The sequence below is a fragment of the Cygnus olor genome, chromosome 1 (genome assembly GCF_009769625.2).
Source record: "Cygnus olor isolate bCygOlo1 chromosome 1, bCygOlo1.pri.v2, whole genome shotgun sequence".
In the NCBI taxonomy this organism is placed as follows: Eukaryota; Metazoa; Chordata; class Aves; order Anseriformes; family Anatidae; genus Cygnus; species Cygnus olor.
Genome location: NC_049169.1, coordinates 76,279,797 through 76,300,169, shown reverse-complemented (window position 1 = coordinate 76,300,169; position 20,373 = coordinate 76,279,797). Strand labels below are relative to the sequence as shown.

Genomic DNA, 20,373 nt, shown 5'->3' with positions numbered 1-20,373 from the left:
TTTACTCAAGTGAATGTTGTTAAAACCTATTTAGGCTTCTTTATCCTCGATAGTCCTTTTGATAGCTATCAACAGATCTTTCTACTCTTTCCTGTGCCAGGAAACTTGAGCCTTGACATGGGTTATGTGAAGGTACAAGGAGGTGGCTGGGTCAGGGCACCCAGTCAGCCTCTGCAAGGGAGGCTCCCATTGGGACACCTCCACATGGACCCCCCCCGGAGACCCTGCAGGGCAGCTCCCAGACCCAGCACAGCCTCTCCTAAATTGGGAATCCACTGAGCAGCTGTTCAAACTCATCACTGCTCCCAGCATACAGTGCCCCAAGGAGGATGAGGAATTATGGTGCTGCACTACAAGTCTGAGATTCATGAGCTGGAAAACACAAGGCACAAACTAGTGGGAAGTTTTACTAAAAGGGTGTTAAATGTAACACCAGTAAAGTAGGTACTTCCAATAAATGTAAGAAGCCAAGATACATGCCCTTAAAAGTTTAACACAGAAAACCCTAATCCAGTGAGGATGCACACAGATCTGTATATACACGCCAGCTTGTGGATGGAGCCTCACACAGGCATACAACTCTTTTGAAGATTTTGGACTTAAAAAGACACCATATAAAAGGAAGAGGAGAAGGGACAAGAAAAGCAGCAGGAAGGCAACTTTCATCCCAATAACAACCAGTTTATAATGTACATGTCTGAAACCTTCTCAGAAAACTGCTTTTGTTATTCTCTTTGCTCTTCTTCAGCTGGAACTGAAATAGACAAAAAAAAAATCTCTCAAAAACAAAGTGCTCAATAATAGGCAACTACAGGAAAAGCCAGGAAAGAGGTTTTCACAGCTCTGATTTCCAATAACTTTTAAGGCATCAAGCTGCCCAATTATCCTAAAATAGTCATCCAGTTTGTTTCTTTGTGGGGAAGCTGGGTGTGCTCAGGTCATAAGGATCATGAAATCAGTTCTTTGTTGAAAGCAGGTATCTTGTCCTCTCATGTTTCCCAACTGAGGGGCCACAAAAGTAAGAAATGAAGCTGAGAAAAACTTTAGAAAACAACAGGAGAACTGTTTTCAACAAAAAATTAACCTGCCGAATTCATGTTAAATACAGACTTTGCAAAGCAAATCAACATTTTTTTGCTGTGACAGATTTGCTAGGATGACCTAAAATATCTATTCTGAGTGTCTGTTGTATGCTGATGTTTTCGTGTTGATTTCCAAGCTTTTCCAAAAATCCATGAGAAGTAAAAAATTCTTTTTTTTTTTTCCCATGCAAATTTCTTAATGTGGAAACCTCAACGGCAATACTTTTTTCTGTTTTTTTTTTCCCTCTCCATTTTGATGTGTGCTTTTGAAAGCCTTCTAGGCATCTATTTGCATTTTCCAAAAGCTTTGGAAATCTGGCCCTAACTTACTTATGAAAATGGGGCTTAAGCTTTGGAATTACTGAAGGGTTTTTGAAATGTTATACTCTTTATATTTTAAAGTATATTAGACTTGATTCTGCTGCTTCAGGGGACAGGTAATTCCCACCACCATTTTCAATGGAGATGAAGTACTGTACACTAAGAAGAAGTGAGTTCCTGGAAATTACTGACAAGGGAAAAATATGAAAGGGATTTAGTATTTGTTTTTATATGCATGATAGAAATTTCTGTATAATAAAAAAGTAGGTATGTATTTTGGCATACTTTTGCCAGTTTACAGAATAACAAAACTGATTTATAAACTGAAAGTGAATATATGTATAAACAGATTTAAATATATTCAAATACATTGCTCAAAAGCAATATATTACTTTGGAAATTATAATAATAATAAATCATAAGCAACAGCACCATGATAGGCCCTTCAAATATCACTGGTTTATGGGCTTCAAGGAGGGGCATCCTAATATCTTAAAAGTTTTGTATCACACCTTGAAAGAGAGGAGATTCTGCTCTGCTAAAAAGAATACCACTATTTTACAGAAAAAACAACACAGTGTTAAAACAGCATTGGAATCACAAAGACTTTGCAACCTTCTTGTGTATTATAAAATAATATTCTTGTCTGAATCTTCTTGATAAGAGAAGGGCAGAGAGTTCCAGCCATCAAACAAATTAGCTCTTAAATTAAACAGCATACCCATTTCAAGGGTACATTGCCAGGTTTCCAAATTAAAATCTTTTTCTTATCATTCACTCCCAGTTGAAATCAACATTTTTTGTCCCTGTCATTGGACTGTATTTTTAAGGTCTGATTTTTTATCTATCCTAAATCATATCTTCAACAGAAGGCTCGTTTTAGGTAGTTTGATCTTCAGGTTTTTCCCCAATCCTTTGAATAGTGGCACTGCCACCATTTAGCTTCACTAGGGAAGATTAATGTGAGTTCCCACAGGGATATTTATTTGTTTTAGTTGATATCTGCCCATGCTTTATAAGAGCTACAGTAATTCATTTTCTGTCTTCCAAATTTCTTGAGATTTATATTGACACTTTTTGCCAAGATTTAGCAAAAAGATGATGCAAAGTACTTGCATAAAACTTAGTAGTCAAAGCATTTCATTGTGATACTAAGTCGAATGAAATATCTAAAGACTAATATTGGTGACTTCCCTCCTAAATCATATGATATTTAGATATTTATTTAATGCTCTTATTTGCATTTTGGTTTTGGAACTGTCAAGGTTCATACCTTTCTTGCTTTTCTTTCTAACCATAACAACTATGAACCTACTTTTTTTTTCTTTTTTTTTCCCTAAAGACAGAACTTTAAGAAAATACTTTAAAAATTATGGTTTGCAGCTGACCATACCAGATAGCTATTACTTTAAACAGGCCAGTGAAAAATTTGAAACCTGGTTCATAGGTATTCATCTAGATCTTATAATCTTATGGCTAATGCACAGATGTGAGGTCCACTAGCAGTGTTTCACTCCTCCAACACACATGCACCATCAATTACAACATATTCCTCTAACATGATTGAACTGAGCTTCACAAGCCCTCTCTGAAAGAAGGAGATGATTTTTTATTAATCAGGGAAAAAGAGAGGCAAAGAGCCATTTATTGATTAACAGATAGAACAAGGACTATGTGATTCCTTTTCCTGTGCATTAATCAGAATAATTAATACCTTGCCTGATGGACCTGTAACTCTTGAAGGTGGAGAAAGCTGCATGATACCCTTGCACTTCTTACGAGGAGACACCAACTGCAAATGCAGTGTGAATGTAGGGAAGTTGGAAGTAATTGCACAAAGGTTTAATTTGGCTTTCCCAGGTTGGAAGAAGCAGGAGGCATATGAGCTTATGATGAAAGTTGAACATTTTCATTGCTGTTCCAAATCCTCACCTTTAATGCCTTTCCTGTGTGAATCCTTCCCCTTGATTAGGCCTCTCCTCTTTTAAAGCCCACCTTTAAATAGTTGTTTATATATTTTTAGATAGGATGTCATTGATTGTCATTCACTCCTAACCAATTAATTTTAGTTAACATACATGGCCAGGTCAGGAAAGAGGAGTCTGGTCTGGATTTTCTTTTTTGTTTGAACTAATTTGGATTTATTATGTGGAACTAAGTCTCGAAACCTACAAGTCTCTGGGAGCACACAAAATCTGCTGTGTGAAGTGAAAATTGAACCTATTTTACATCTTGGAAAATCAGTCTTTTGTATTTCAAACACTTTAAGACAGAGATTGTTTTGCCCTTTATATCTAACACAGCATGTTACTAATACTCAAAAAACAGCAAATAACAAGATCTAGAAAATCTGGAGAAGAAACAAGGAATTATTTCTCTTCATGCTCCAAGAAATAAGTATTAACTAAACAGAACAACAAAACTAAGAAAAAAGAGCTTGAAGAATGCCCTTAACTTAAATTCTAATTTGAAGTCTGTTTGCTTCCCCTGAATTTCAGGCTGCATATTCATTAAAAAAAAGCAAAAAAAAAAAAAAAAAAAACCAACAACAAAAATCAGCCTCTTGAAATGTTCATTTTAAAGTAAAGCAAATAACACTGCAGGACATAAACTTACCCTGTTCCCCAAAATTAGCTTGTTTTTCTGCTTGTTGAGTATCAGTTCAGATTTATTTGCTATGGATCCAATTCAACAAAGTACTTAAGCACATGCATAACTTTGAACATGCAAGTAGTCCCAGTGAGAGCATTCACATCCTTAAATATATGGACATAGTTAAATAATTTGCTGAATCCAGACCTACTTTATTTCTTCTCAAGAAAGCATTTGCAGAGACAGAGTTGCTTTATTCTGACCATGAAGAGTTTACTGCAAATACATGACACTGAAAGCTGTGCTGATTACTCGTAGCTGTTTCTGTTCTGAATGAGCCTGATTTTATAGTGTGGATTACATTTAAAGAGTCCACTGAGACACTGTATTTCTCCAAGGTGAAATGACAGTGGGAAGGGCAGTGGTAGCTGAAGATCAGATCAAGCAGAGGAGGAAATTAAGGAACCTCAGAAACATTCTCTTCCTGGTTTTGGTCTAAAAGGCATAATTCTTGGAAAGCTTACATAACCAAAAAGCATGTGGGCCTATTTTCTCCTTTTTATCATCATTAAGAACATATGTGCAAGACTCTGTGCATGTGTGCCTATGTGGTGGAAGGAGTTCTGTGTGCGATGCTCAGTGCCAGCATTAAGAGTGCCTTTTACTCCCTGCCTAGGGTACTTTAATTACGTCTTTGGTAACCAGGTAGCAGGATCCCTATGAGAAATCTACCTCCAAATACATCAATCAGTGATCCAGATCATTAAAAAACAGAACAAAACAAAACAAAACAAACAAACAAAAAGAAAACCACCAACAGTCTCTGGTTAGGTCCTCAGGATTTCCACATAAATGTAAGGATGTGCTTGACTGCTTTACTGAATTAGAGTCCATACCATTTTTCTAGCAATGTACAAAGCAAGGAGTGACTCAAGGTGAATGAAACAAATTATTTTAGGATTATAATATAGTGTAATTAAGTTAGGAAGCAATTGGGGTGGGCATTGGGAGCCAGGAACTGACTGCCACAGCAGAGACATCCTACAACCACACAAAGTCTCGTCCTTGGCTGGTATAATTAAACATCACTCCATCATATCTTCCTCATAAATTTCCGGAGAAACAAAGTCTCTTGTTCTTTCAGTATGGCTGAAAGAGCAACCAGGCTGCTGTGTTACATAGTGGAGGAGGTATTTATGCAATTTTAGCCTTATTTTATGGCTGGACTTGAGGCTATTTTCCCCCATTTTTCTTAAATGACCACAGTCATCTTCCCCCTCGGAGCTAACCTTGGTCAGTGCTACGTTTACACAATCCCAACACAGAGATTTGTTTTTCCTCCTTTTTTACACCACCTCACCTCTCCAAAGATTTCAATTTTTGACATGGAAAAAATCACTCCTGAAAATGTATTTGATGCCCTCCCTGGACATACTTGGCTTATCAATGCGTGCAAAAATTGCTCTGAAATTTCATGTACTTTACTTTGAAGAAGTGGAAATGTGTTATCTTCAGTGCCTTTAAAAACTACATTACAAGAGGGAAGTAGGGAAAAGAAAACATTAGAATATGAAAAATGTCAGGGCTCTTTCTAGCTACAAAAACTGTCACAACCAGCAAGTGAAACACCAAGACAACACAGAGCATAAACATTTTATGCCTTGTTATGTATGTTCTGAAGATCTTCAACAGAAATCTCTTAATTATGGCCATGAATTTCTCCTCCACAATACTTCTCCTCCCATTAATGTAAAATTTCTAAGAGCAGGTCAGATTGCAAGCGTATAAAAACTGTTGGGTTTGAGAAGCTAATCAGAAAGCTAGCTTTCAACATAAAATTGGATGTTTGATGTTCTGCTGAACACCTGGAGTGATGAACAATACAAGCCCAATGATTTATCAAGTACTTGCTTTCAGTAAACCATTAACTTCTTGAAAAAGGTTTTTCTCCTCCTAACAATAATTGGTTTCCCAGATCACTCTCCTTCCTTCATACAAAATCCTGAGAAGGCTGGATTTTGAGAAAGGATCTTGCATGAGTTTTACAGCTTCTATTGTGCTTACATGCTTCATGAAAAAAAAAGGAAGTAGCATTATGAAAGGGTACTTCTCAGGAATTAAAGGAATACTTGGCTAAACGTCTGCAGCAAATGGTCTACCTGGAAAACACAGCCCTTTTTCCTGCTTGTAAACTGTCTGCTGACGTGATCTTTAACAATATGCACACCTATGAAGGTAATGGTGAAAAACGCGTAGTGCAAACAAATCTCATCCTGTAGACTACTGAAAAACTGGTCACTAACACCATTGCTAGAGGTATCCCTCTAGTGTTTTGTTTCTCTTAAGGTGTGTATGTAGCTGACCATGTAGATCACGTTCCCTGACAGATGCCCAACTTGGGATATTCTATGCACGAATATTTGTAATTTCTTCCTAACCATACCTCATTTTGTGTGCTTAAGGCCTTTCACACAGACTGCTTAGCACCTCCTCCTGTTTAAAAAGAGGATGAAAAGGCCTAGGTGCTGGTCACACCTAAAAATGATGTCCCTGTCTCCAGAAAACTGCTTCAGCAGGAACTTTGCCTTGCCAGGCGTGCTTATGAAAAATACACTCAATGGTATGGCTATGATGTGATTGCAACGCAACGTCCATACCAACTAGAAATATTTGTAGAAACATCCCCAAGCCCAAATCTCGCAGATACTTCTGTGCTTGCATTTTGATCAGTGTGCCATGCTCAGAAGCTCCGCTTCTGAGCCATGAGGAATGGCGCGGAAAGTTGTTAACATGGTGGTAAGACGAATGGCCGAAGGAGTTCTCTTGGAGAGGCCCCTTCCCAAACCATCAGTGTCTCCTGGCCTCTGGACGTGGTCCAGGGGCTGTTTTGGGAAGGCCATCAGCCCCACGAAGAGCCAGGCATCACCACTGCAGGCAGCTGAGAGCAGACCCAGAACAGCAAACATTCGTAGACAGCAGTAAATGCCTGTGAATCACAGCTCTCAAGTTCTTTTTTTTTTTTTCTTTTCGCCTTTGAAACAGTCATCTTCCTATTCCAAGCTGTACAATCACAAAACTGATTAAAAGTTCTTATTAAAAACTTTCAGCCAAAAACAGCCTCTTGCTCAAGATTCTTTGCTGCCCTGAGGTTGTGGTTTTTTTTTTTTTTTTTTTTCAGGGAATTTTCCATCATCAAAAGCCCAGCGCAGGAAACAATAGCAAATACTGACTGCTGGCTTTCCACGTTTCAGTTAAAAACAAGCGACGAAGGCATTCTCACTCCTCCCAGAAACAATACGAAAAAGTCAGGGAGAGGGAAAAAAAATAAAAAAAAGGAAAGAGAGGGAGCAACAGAACCCAGTTCCAGGTCCCAGCTGGGGGTCTCCCTATCCTTCCTCCTCCTCCTCCTCCTCTTCCTCCAGGGCTCGCTTCAGGGGGGTCCGGCCGCCCCGGGGGGACCGCCCCTGCCAACCCAGGGACCCACTGCTCATCCCCGTCCCGTCCCCGGTGCCTCGCGGCAGGCGGTGGGCGTGCGGCTGCGGCTTTAAGAGCTCCCACAATGCCGCGCTGGCGTCCCAGTTCCGTTACATGGCTCCCCCGCTGAAGGGGAGCGGGGCAGAGGCAGGAAGGAGGCGGGGGCGGCCGCGCACACCCCCCCGCAGCCGCCCTCGGCGGGGCCGGGCGGAGCCGAGCGGAGCCGAGCCCCCGGTCCCCCCGCCCCGTTTCCCCGCGGGGCAGAGGCGGGGCCGCGGCCGTTGGGGCCGTTGGCGCTGCCCGGAGCCGCTGCGGGACGGGCGCCCGGCGGCAGAGCGGTGAGTGCGCGGCGGGGGAGTCCTGACTGCCCGCTCCCCGGCTTCCCTCGGCTCTGTTTTCCGTCTTTCCCCCTCACGCCTGCCTTGCTCTTTCCTGCCCCCGCGCTTCTCCCTTCCCTTTCCCTGCCCCGGCGTTTGGTCTCCGTCCTTCCCTCCGTCGAGGGTGCTGCTCGGCACCCTTGCGAGCGGAGTTGGGCAGCTCTTCGTGCTCGGGGAAGCCTTCGCAGGACTTCTCATCCTCCTCATTCGCTGTCCCCAGCGGGAGAATTTCCCCTCTTTCCTTTTTTTTTTTTTTTTTTTTTTTTTTGCGACGTGGACTGGTTTTGGTCTCACCCCCCCCTCCACTTCCTCTCCAGACAGTGCCGGTTTGTTTCATGATTAATCTCTTTTATTCCTGTCCCAACCCCTCCTTTCCCCTTTCTCTCCCCCAGTGAGAAAAAGATTAAAAGAAAAGCTGTTTTGCCAGCAGGGAATGCATGAGATATGTTTATTTATTTATTTTTGGGGAGAGCAGTGATGAGAAAAGCTTAAGCAGCGGGACAGTCAAGAGGCACCAGCTCCACAGGCTATGGAAATGGACTCTGGTCCTTGGTTTGTGCTGCCCGGCAGCATGGGTGTGGAGGTCTGGTCCTCGATCCGTTTGGGGCTGTTGTAGTAGCCCAGTGTGTGCCAACCCGCGTGCCTGTCGGTGGGGTGGTGGTTTCACGTGCCAGCGGAGTGGGGTGCAGGTCTGTGGCTTGTGGGCTTCATTGCTGGGGAGAATACGAAGGGGGGAAGGTTATGGATTTCTGTGTCCCCTCTGGAATGACACCTGTCATGCTTTACATCTGAAAATTGCAGTTGTGTCAGAGCTTGCCCCGTTAGCAGAATAGCTGGAAACTACCTACACCCGTGTCAGAAAGCTCTGTGGTGTGGCTTTTGAAGTCTGGCTTGGACTTCACAAGCTTCTGTCTCATCTCCAGTCAGCATCATGCATTCAGATGAAGGATGTGCTGTGCAGAATAAGTCAGTCAGTTGCCTGATGATTTTACCAAGACACCTGTTTAAGGGCTTTGGTGCTCTCAGTTAATTGCGCTGGGTAGTGTTGTGATTGAGTTGTGCTGTAAAAGTGAAGCCTGATGGTAGAGAAATAGTTTACCAATAATGTGAACTCCTTAGGTCAGAATCAAAGAGTGTAGCCCTGGGTTGTGTTATTACCTCCCCTGATAGATGTCTTTCCTGAAGACCACAAGGTTAAATTGCAAAGTAAGTCCAACTCTCTCCCCTTTCTCTAAGGACGGGAGGAAATACAATTTCATATTGAACTTTGTTTAATATCTAATTAGAAAATAGGTTGGATGTTAAACCAGAAGTATTTCCTTTTGTGTCTTGGCAATTCATTGCATATTCAATGGTTATTTTTTTTGCTGTGAGGGAGTAGAAATAACTGCTTGTCATTTGTAGTGTTCAGCTGCATGCTCTTTAGGACCAACTGTAAGAGCTAAGATAAACTCTCCATCCTTCCCACCACCACAAACCTAACAGAATTTGACTGTGGTTGTTTATTTTCATCTCTAGGAAAGAAAAAGATTAAAATCTCTGGGATCAGGGAAAATAGATGGGGGGAAAACTAACAAGTAATGTTAACAAGAAGTTTGTCTCTTAAAACTGTACCATGGACTGTGTCTGGAAACACCACCAATAATTCCAAAGAGACAAATTAAGATGATTAGCATTACTTTTTAAACCCTTTTGAGGGAAGCGTTGGAAAGGAATGCATTAGCTGGAAAGCAGGAGATGGAGCTGCTCAAGTACAGTGCTGAGAGCTGAGGATCATGGGTCCTGTTCCTGCTTCTGCCATCGAATGGCAGTATGCCCTTTACCTAAGCTGTTTTCCTACCTGCACCTCACAGGATACGGAGATTTACGGAATGTTTAAGTACTCTTACACATGATTTTAAGAATAATTATGTGCAAGTATATTGTTCTTTAGTTGTGATATTTTGAATGCTAGTCAGGTGATAGTTACTCTTGTGCTAATATTTGTTCTTAGGAAGTTGTAAAGCAGAACTCTTGATAATCAGCATTCATTTTGAGTGTCAGTGCATAAGACTTTGCATTGCTGTAAGTTTTGAGAGTGTTTCCTTTTAACCCCTGTATTACTTTGAGAATATCAGTGCATGCTTCATCCGTGGTACCTAATCGGTGTGTGAATTTGACAGTTACTGCTCTGCAGAAAGAAACCCCATGAGATTTAATTGCAGGGTAGAGGATTGTCTCATGGGGGCTGGGCTGGGGACCCCACTCAGTGCAATGCGTGCATTTCTTGGCTTTTTTTTTTTGAGCTCTGTAATTATGAGATTGGCTTAGTGCATGTGGGTTTTTTTGTTCGCTTTCTAATTTTAGGTCTCTGCTTGGGTTCTTAAGTCTTTAAGATCTCTATCTGGAAATTAAATGTAAATGCTGTGTAGTTTTCTAGGGCTTGTTTGAAATGTTAGATTTTTCATTTAACTTTCTCAAGCCAGGAGATGAGACTTCACAACATAACAGGACATACTATAATCTCAGTGCTTGCCTTCCTGTAGCATTTGATATTTGTATGCTGTGTAAATACAAGGCTCTATCCTGTTGCAAGTAGTTCTCTCTCTGCTCTGAATGAGAGACTTGATTCTGTAGAAACTTGCTGTTACGCAGCTTCGTCAGCTGTAGGTTATAACTTACTGTCCTCTTACCTATGCACATAGCTAGCTCCTTGCTCTCACGCTATGGGCAGCTAGTCTAGGTACAGATTCAGTTCCACAAATAATTTCTTTTTATCCTTTAAAACCCCATGCAAAGTGGTGATCTCACATCTTTGACAAGAATAGTTTTGCTGGCTAATGAAAGGATATTCACATTGTTTTCTTCTCTTACCACTGTGAGGATTGTATGGCATCGTTCTCTGTACTGATAAAAATATGGGGAGGGGGGAGAACTGCCTGCGCATGCCAAGCTGTGCAGTGCTTCTGCTCGCCCTGGTTCTTTACCCGTTAAGTTGAGATCAGAGACCTTATCCTGCTGGGAAGGGAAGGTGGATTTGAACTATAGCTTATAAGGACTTGTCACATCTGCTGTTACTCTTGCTTAATCTCTGTAAGAGTCTGGTTGTCTTTGTGATAACATAAATATGGAGATAGGTGAATATATTTGAGAGGAATTGAGGAGATGCATGCTGTAAGTTTTTGGAAGGGAGGCTCATGAGAAATGTGCTTAATTTACCTTTTTACTTAGAGTTACTACTTATGGGGGGAGGAATCTGTTTACTTTCTTGTGCTTGGAAAAAGGGCTTACCAACAACAAAAGGCATTGTAATGCTTCCCTTTAGTCTGGGATTATTGAACAAAAGTGTCTTGCTGTGCAATATTGTTGCTGTGCTCAATGTTGTATGATAACACATGTTTCTCAGCTGTTGTTGATTCCTCAGTGGCACAGACTTCAAAGGAATGCGCTGAAAGAGAGCCATGGCCAGGGAAAAAACGAGCTTTGTTCCAGTGGCCTGTACCATCCATCTGTTTAAATACTTTGTTGAGCTATGCCAGAGTGTTCAGTCATCCAGTTAGGGCTGACGAGCAATTACAGCTGGAAATGGAGCTGGCTACGAAGAGACCACCTAGAGAACACTTAAATGCTACCTTCCCCCTAAGAGCCCCCTGCCATCCCAGCCAGCAAGAACAGATAAGGCTCATCATTTAGGGTATCTTTCAACATGACATTGTCTAATTCCTAATGCTATTGAGGATTTATTTATTTTTACTCTCTGTGCTATCTTTAGCACAAGAAGGGAAGAATGGTAATGAGGACAGAAGGTCATTTCTGTAGTATCCTTTTCATGTGTAATGAAAAAAAAAACCAGATCTATAATTCAAAAAAACAGATCTATAATTCAAATGAATAAATATGTTATTAGCAAAATCTTTTTTTCTTGAAGTATATGGGATATTTAACAAACCACTCAAATGCTTGCAAAGGTAGCTGAATACAATACATTGCTGAATTAAGTTTAGTTCCAAAACACTAGCAGTAAAGTTACCTGTCTTAATATTGGAGTCAATTATATTGTAATGTATCAGTTGGAGTTTGGGACATATTCTGTAGTTCAATCCATGGTAACAAAGTTAAAACAAAACAACAAAAACTGAAACTGTGTACGTGCACGTGTATTATGATACAATAGTATGCTACTAATTCCAAGTATTATAACTTAAATTTTTCCTTAAATTCTTATGTCGGGGTCCACTGTGTAAGATAGGTCTCAACTCATAGTTGCCAATGAATCTTAAAATTGTGCACTGTGTTTTTGATAGTCCCAGATTCTGGAACTCAGGGGAATCTTAACAGGGAGACTGTAAGTAACTATTGATAACTTCTGAGTATTCTCGAAACTTTTCTGTGTGGGACTGACATTCATTTTGAAGATTGGGTCTAATACTGTTGAAACAGTAATATGTTTTTCATTTAAGAGGGTTTAAGTTCCTTTATGAATGGAATATGGTCATGCAGGTACACTAAGAAGATGCTCGAGCCTTGAAAAATTGTGAGATGCTCTAGTATTTGTTTTTACATCAGCAAACAAATGGTACAACTCTAAAGGCAAGCTTGGATGTTGTCCTCTGCTGTAGTATTACTCCTGCCTTTGTATTGCGATATGACATGCTTCTGAGGAGATAGTTCTTTCTCCTGCTGTCAGCAGTTGTTGTTGTTGGTATTTTGAGATGTCATGTTTTAATGCTTTACTGCCTCTCCTAGAAACTTCAATCCCTTTTCCTCTCAAAATGAGTAATGTAACTGACTTCTATCCAGCTTCTGCCCTTGCTTCAGGGCTGAGGTTGTAGTCTGAATTCATTTATTCCCTTTGGAAGCTGTACTAGGTGTAACCTTGTCTCATTTCCCTTTCTGCAACAGTACACGATGTATTTCCAGTATGCACCTCGCTGTGTCTCTGGATCATCTAGTTTTAAAATGGCGAGACAGTGTTGGTGCTTTATTGTGAGTTTCCCTTTAATCTTAGGATCTATAACTTCCTTTTGTTTCAACTGAACTGAAAGCTTTTTGCGAGAAGACTTTTGGACTCCTGAAGTGTTTGACAATGTTTTTAAGCCGTTGTTCAAAGGGGATTTGGAGTTTCCGGAGCAACCTTTTGAAACTTTGCATTTTATTGTCAGTCAGCAGTTTTGTGAGCACGGATAAGGAAAGTCTGTAATTCCGCTGGGCAGCCAGATGTTTTGCGTCTATGCCAAAGTGGGGAGACAGTGTGGCTTCAGGAGTTGGAGAGTCTGTTGTTCTTGTCACTAGCCTCTTTGGGAATCTTCAACAAATCATGCCAGCTTTTGCTTATCCCCCTTCCCCTCCTTCCTGCTGTGCTTATACTGGTTGTGACAGCCTCCTACAGAAGTTGAGAGCAAAGCATTCTTTGTTGCTTTATAAAAAGTAGATATTGTCAGTTTGTGGTTTTTGTTAATACTAAGCTTAAAGCCATAGCAAGTAACTTGGCACTTAGTGAATTCATAGCTATTCTCCAGTAGACTAATGCTAATGTTAATTTTGATTAGTGTGGTGTTAAGTGTGTGTGTGGGGTGGGGATAAAGAAAGCAATTATCAATGAAAATAGGGGGGAGTATTTTTTAAACCTCCAATCCCCCTATTCTTTACTAAATTTGCCTGATCTCTTGGTAAGTGTCTTTTGAAGGCCTGTGAGATCCCTGATGATCCTTGTCTTGCTTCTCCTGCCTCTATGTGACATGTGAAGGAAACAAAACCAGTAATGAACTCAGGAGATGTCTGCACATGTCAGACTCTTTCTGAAGAAGGAAGTAGAAAGATGCCAGAACTAATGATGTATAAAAGACGATATTGGGAATCAAGGTACCAATTGCTTAAATGCACCTTTGAGGCTGTATGGCTAGCAATATTAATTTAGCCCTACTACCTAGAATAATTGGCATGCTAAGAGAAACATATGGCAGTAATGGAATGCCCTTATCCTTGCCCATCAGAAAGTGATTGTGTGGCTCTCTTAAGCACGTTCTTACTCATCAGAATTGCTCCCCTGGTGTATATGCTTGCTTTGGGTTTCATCCAAGGCTCCAGGTCAATCAAAGCCTTTGCACTGGTGTCATTGGGAGTGAGGACAGAAACTTTTAATGAACAGCTGCAAGCTTGATGCTGTGTATTTCAAGTAGTGAAATTGGCACAGATGAGCAACAGGAGTAACAAACAGTCATTGAATACAGCGCAGTGCTTTCCTGCTATTAATGGGATTGGAATTGGTAACCTGATACTCCAAAGAGATAATAAAGGCTATTTATCATACAGGGGAACATTGATTTTGAAGGAGTTGGGAAATAGTTCTGATGAAAGATTTTACTAAACTTGTTCCAGTGAACAAAATCTGTCAGAAAATGACAGAATTAACAGGAATTTACAAATAGTCTGAATAGAGAAGTAATTTTCTTATTACCAGTGTTGCTGTACTGCAGTTCCTGTGCTTGTTTACCAGCTTACTTGTTTACTCATATCTTTTAAATTTGGTTTTTGGCTTTTATTTCAAACTGAGATACAACATAAATAAATAAAAGTATTTGGGCTTTGCTCCTTCCAAGAATGGAAGACTTAGGGGGAGCGGGTGACAAAATGAAATGATATGTGAAAAGTTTATCTATGGTATGTGACCTTTCCTTCTTTCCCAAGAGCAGACCAGAAAGCAACCAACTTAATATAAAAGACAGCAGAAGTCCATGGGATTAAACTATGCTGCATGAGATTGTCAAAGAATTTTCTCAGAGGCCTTTTAATACAAGTAGATACAAGATATCTGTGAGGGTGATCTGGTGCAAGAAAACTCAGTTCATCGTTGTAACTCAAGAATGAAGATAATATTCTTCCCTAGGCTTGCTACTTTCCAGTAGGAAAAGCTGATTACCTGCCCCTTGCTTTTTAATGAAGCAGCGAAGCTTGCTCTCTCTGCAGACAAGGCTAGAAGATAAGGGGGCATACCTTTAAGAGGAGGGAAGGGCCATAAGGGAAGGCTTGATTGTGTCTGCTGTCAATAAACTGAAGCCCTGTGCAGAAGGGGTCATGTTCTGTATCAGGAGCAAAGGGAAGAGGCTCATTCTTCCTAGATAAGGTGACAGGGAGCCGGGCTCTCACCATAAGCTAAGAACCATGCTTTATAAGGTATTCAAGTGGCATTTTTTGGTTTACTTAAACTTTTAGCAAGACAGTTTCTGGGTGTTCGGTTTCTCAGGGCTTGCCAGTCTTCTGTTCTGAGGCACTGCAAAACAAATCATCAGCAATGAGGTGTTACAATAGTATATGGAGGCCTTGCATGAAATCCTGACCTGTATTGCCAGGTCCTGCTCGAATGCCTGGCCAGAGATGAGCGCTGTCCTACTCTCATGGTGGGAGCGTGTGGCTGGTGGGCTGCCCCCATGGCATGGCACCGGCAGAGCTGGAGTCACAGCACAGGCCTGCTGAGTCCCGGGCCCAGCGTAGTCCCCTTCCTGCATCGGCCATTACGGGTGTCTTTGTAGCCCAACATTGCCTCTCCTTGTCTGCGTTGGTAGATGTACAGTTTGCATTGTGGCTTTTTAAAATGTGCTGTCCTAAACTCCGCATTGCCTATTTCCCACGGCACCTGCTATCATTCTGTTAATGCTTCTAATTTGGAATGGATTGTTTGTGTGCTCTGCGTGTCTGACAGCACTGCCACTTCTCTCTGTTTGACTCTTCCTAAATACTTGTTCATGAGCTAGTGGCCTTCAAGGTGTTTTTTTGGTAGCAGTGTAGCATTTGCTTTTGTATGGGAGGGAGAGATACTGGAATGCTCTCTTCAAATCTCACAGCTGCAGATAGAGATATGCCTTTAACTCCCCCACTGCCCAGCTGTTTGTGGCCAGGGGTGGGGGATGCTTGCTTTGCCATTTCCCCAGCCTGGAGCTGGGTTTAACTTACACTGAGCACCTGTCCCCTTGTGATTCTGACATCCTGTCAGGACTCATTCCCTCTGCCCCTCAGAAGATTGTTTGTTTTGGGCAGCAATCTGCCTTATCCTAATAGGAAACTCAAGCCAGGAATTTTCCAGAATTGCTCCCCTCTCTCTCATTGTCCTTCACTGACCTCTAATCTTTCTTGACAAGATGCTTAGTTTCACCTATCCGCTGCTTTTCCCTCTCACTCTTCACCTTTGATTATTTTTCCAGGAGTGAGCTGCTTAGAAACATTAACCATTATAGATGTGTGCAGCAGTCAAATACAGTCAAATTCTTTAACTTTTTAAATCTTGAATCTAATACTAAAATGCTTATGGCAGGTGGATGTATTCTATGTCTATTACTTGCCACTGCAAAAATATCTGTCCTCAGCAGAGGTAAGTCAGCACAGTGGTTATACTTTCATATTACAGCATTCCCATGTTACTTGTCATAGAAGCCCTAATTCTCCCTCTGAGCGTAAACCACTGCTATAGTAAGAGCATGCAAGTTCTAACTCTTTTTGTGTAGAAAATGCTAATGACTTATATTGGTTTTTGTTTTTTATGTGCTATAAGATATAAATGTAATATAGATAGAAGGAATTGTAATGAAGTTTTGTCAGATTTATGACTTTCTAATTGCTTGAGAAATAGCGTTACCTCTAAACAAGTCTTCTCTTCTGAAAGACTTAAATCATTTACCTCAACTTTTCTAAAAACATATTTGCTTTAATTATGTGGGTAGCAGCGAAGATGACTGGATTTATTTAAATATACACGTGAAAGATATTTTCCCCTATTTTATAGTGCCCTCTGCACTTGTCATCCTAAACTTTTACACAAAAGCCTAAATAATTAGATATCTGTATGCTTTCTGACCGTGATTTACTTTTAACCCATCATGATCTCAGGACAAACTATATTTGTCTTCGGAAGATAAAATTTCAAATTAATCTCCGTTTTTATCATGACTAGTACGAATGAGCATAGTATTCAATGTATGTGCTCTTTTTTTTTAAGAGTCAGCTTCTTTCTCCCAGGGACATTAAGCATGTGGTAGGCAGAAGACAGTTCTGCTATAACAGAATACAAAATGAAACAAGAGGGAAGACTGCTGTATGAGCTCAAGTGTCCTCCCAACATTCTTGCTGTAAAACCTTCTCTGACATGAAAAAGGTGGGTAATGTCTGGCAAGCTGGGAAGCCGGGATGTTTCTTGTCAACCCCCAGTTCCTGAAAATGTATAGTGTTGCTCAATCTGGGCAACACAGGCAGGCTGTTTCTGTGAATACAGAGTGCTTTTCTATCTATGGACCATGGCCCCTTGTTAGAGGCCCAGGCTCAACAGGACTTCTGTTTCAAGTCTGGGGCTTATGAGGGAATCATAGAATATCCCAAGTTGGAAGGGACCCATAAGGATCATCAAGTCCAACTCCTGGCACCACACAGGTCTGCCCAAAAGTTTAGACCATGTGCCTAAGTGCACAGTCCAAACGCTTCTTAAATTCAGACAGGCTTGGTGCAGTGACTACTTCACTGGGGAGCCTGTTCCAGTGTGCGACCACCCTCTCGGTGAAGAACCTCTTCCTGATGCCTAAACTTCCCATGCCTCAGCTTCACACCGTTCCCATGGGTCCTGTCACTGGTGATAACAGAGAATAGGTCATCTGCCTCTCCACTCCCTCTCGCGAGGAAGTTGTAGACTGCGATGAGGTCCCCCCTCAGCCTCCTCTTCTCCAGGCTGAACAGGCCCAGTGACCTCAGCTGCTCCTCATACGTCTTACCCTCTAGGCCCTTCACCATCTTCGTCGCCCTCCTCTGGACACTCTCCAACAGTTTAATGTCCTTTTTGTACTGTGGTGCCCAGAACTGCACACAGTACTCGAGGTGAGGCCGCACCAGCGCAGAGTAGAGCGGGACAATCACTTCCCTCGACCGACTAGCAATGCCGTGCTTGATGCACCCTAGGATACAGTTGGCCCTCCTGGCTGCCAGGGCACACTGCTGGCTCATATTCAACTTGCTGTCAACCACAACCCCCAGATCCCTCTCTGCAGGGCTGCTCTCCAGCGTCTCATCACCCAGTCTGTACGTATAGCCAGGGTTGCCTTGTCCCAGGTGCAGGACCCAGCACTTGCTCTTGTTAAACTTCATGCAGTTGGTGATCGCCCAGCTCTCCAGTCTGTCCAGATCTCTCTGCAAGGCCTTTCCACCCTCATCCGAGTCCACAACTCCTCCAAGTTTAGTGTCATCAGCAAATTTGCTCAAAACACCTTCTAGTCCTACATCCAAATCATTTATAAAAACATTGAAGAGGACTGGCCCTAAAATGGAGCCTTGAGGGACCCCACTAGTGACCATCCGCCAGGCAGATATGGCCCCATTTACCACGACCCTTTGAGCCCTGCCCGTCAGCCAATTGCTCACCCATCGTATGATGTTTTTGTTTAGCTGTATGCTGGACATTTTGTCCAGTAGGATCCTATGGGAAACTGTGTCAAAAGCTTTGCTGAAGTCCAAAAAGATCACATCAGCTGGTTTCCCTTGATCGACTAGATGGGTGATCTTATCATAAAAGGAAATCAAATTTGTTAGGCAGGACCTACCCCTCATGAACCCATGTTGGCTGGGACCAATGACTGCATTGTCCCCCAGGTGTGCTTCAATAACTTCAAGGATCATCCTCTCCATAATTTTACCAGGCACTGACATGAGACTGACAGGCCTGTAATTGCTAGGGTCTTCTTCCTTACCCTTCTTGAAAATTGGCACAACATTTGCCAGCTTCCAGTCCAATGGGACCTCACCAGATTCCCAAGATCATTGAAAAATAATTGAGAGAGGTCCCGCGATGACATCTGCCAGCTCTTTAAGCACCCTGGGATGAATCCCATCCGGACCCATGGACTTGTATGGATCCAGGTGGAGCAGCAAATCCCGCACACGTTCAGGGTCGGTTGGGAGTTTGTCATTCCCACTGTCATGGTCCTCCAGCTCAGGGTACCCTGGGTCCCGAAGCCCATCATCAGCATTGAAGACAGAGGCAAAGAAGGCACTAAACGTCTCTGCTTTGCCTATGTCATTGTCTGCGAGGAGACCCTCCCCATCTAGTAGCGGACCTATGTTTTCTTTGGTTCTCCTTTTTCTGTTCACATATCTAAAAAAACCTTTTTAATTGTCTCCCACAGACATGGCCAGCTTCAACTCTAGTTGGGCTTTGGCCACACGAATTTTCTCCCTACAAACACGAACAGCATCCCTATATTCCTTCCTCGTCGCCTGACCTTCCTTCCAGCAGCCGTACACTTTCTTTTTTCGCCTAAGCTCCAGTAGAAGATCCCTGGTCAGCCAGGCTGGCCTTCTGCCCCGCTTGCCTGACTTCCGATATTTTGGAATCGCCTGATCTTGAGCTTTTAGGAGGCAGTGCTTAAAGATGGACCAGCACTGATGGACACCAATGCCTTCAAAAGCAGTTTCCCAGGGGACCTTGCTGACTAATTCCCTGAGCAGCCTGAAGTCTGTTTTCCCTACATCCAGGGCTGAAGTTTTGGTGGCAGTTTTCCTTCTGTCACCATAAATTCTAAACTCAACCACTTCATGGTCACTATGACTGAGACGGCCGCCAATTGCCATGTCTTCCACAAGACCCTCTCTGTTCTCCAGCAACAGATCTAGGAGGGCGCCTTTCCTAGTTGGCTCCCTTAGCACCTGCACCAAGAAGTTATCATCTAGGTGCTTTATGAACCTCCTGGACTTGCTCGTGTCAGCCGTGTGGTGATCCCAGTTGACGTCTGGCAAGTTAAAATCCCCCATTAGGACGAGGGGAGTCGATCTCGAGGCATCTCTTAGTTCTGCAAAGAATAATTCATCAGCGTTGTCATCCTGGCCAGGTGGTCTGTAATAGACTCCCACAACGACATCCCCTTTATTTGTTCATCCCTTAATCCTTACCCAGAGGCTCTCAACTTTGCCATTGCCAACTTGAAGTTCCACACAGTCCAGCCCATTCTTCACACACCTCGCCTACCCTGCCTGTCCCTCCTGAAGAGCCTGTAACCATCTATTGCAACACACCAGCCACAGGACTCATCCCACCAGGTTTCGCTTATGCCGATGATGTCGTAGCTGTGGGACTGGGCCAAGACTTCTAGCTCCTCCATTTTATTCCTCATACTGCGTGCGTTTGTGTAGAAGCACTTCAAATGCGCCTCCCTACACGCAGCACCTTGTGTATCCGACCAAAGGGCCTCACTAGGACACAGTCCCTCTGATTCTAGCACACCATCCCTTAGCTCATCACCGGCGTGCCTGGTTCTATCCCCTTCCCCCTTCGACTCTAGTTTAAAGCCCTATCTATCAGCCCAGCCAACTCCTGAGCAAAAATCCTCACCCTTCTCTGAGAGAGGCGCATCCCATCTGGTGCCAGCAGGCCCAGGGTCGCGTAGACCTTCCTGTGATCGAAAAACCCAAAATTCTGCCGGTTGCACCAGTCCCAAAGCCATGTGTTAATGTGACGAGTCTGCTTGTCAGCTTCAATCCCTCCTGTTGGAAGGACAGAGGCAAACACAACCTGTGCCCCT

General features: G+C 42.5%; 1 protein-coding gene across 21 annotated transcripts in view; it reads left to right on the top strand.

Moving 5' to 3' along the window:
- The first annotated feature begins 4,194 nt into the window (after nt 1-4,194).
- The window catches only part of RASSF8 (Ras association domain family member 8), a 110,032-nt gene continuing 93,853 nt past the window's right edge, over nt 4,195-20,373 (top strand). For 20 of the 21 annotated variants that reach the window (XR_005816282.1, XR_005816281.1, XR_005816294.1 and 17 more), the window contains exon 1: nt 4,195-7,807. The gene's annotated coding sequence lies outside the window, so the exon portion shown is untranslated. Of the gene's footprint in view, nt 7,808-16,834; nt 16,971-20,373 lie in introns of all 21 variants that reach the window. The other variant, XR_005816297.1, reaches the window with a different exon arrangement.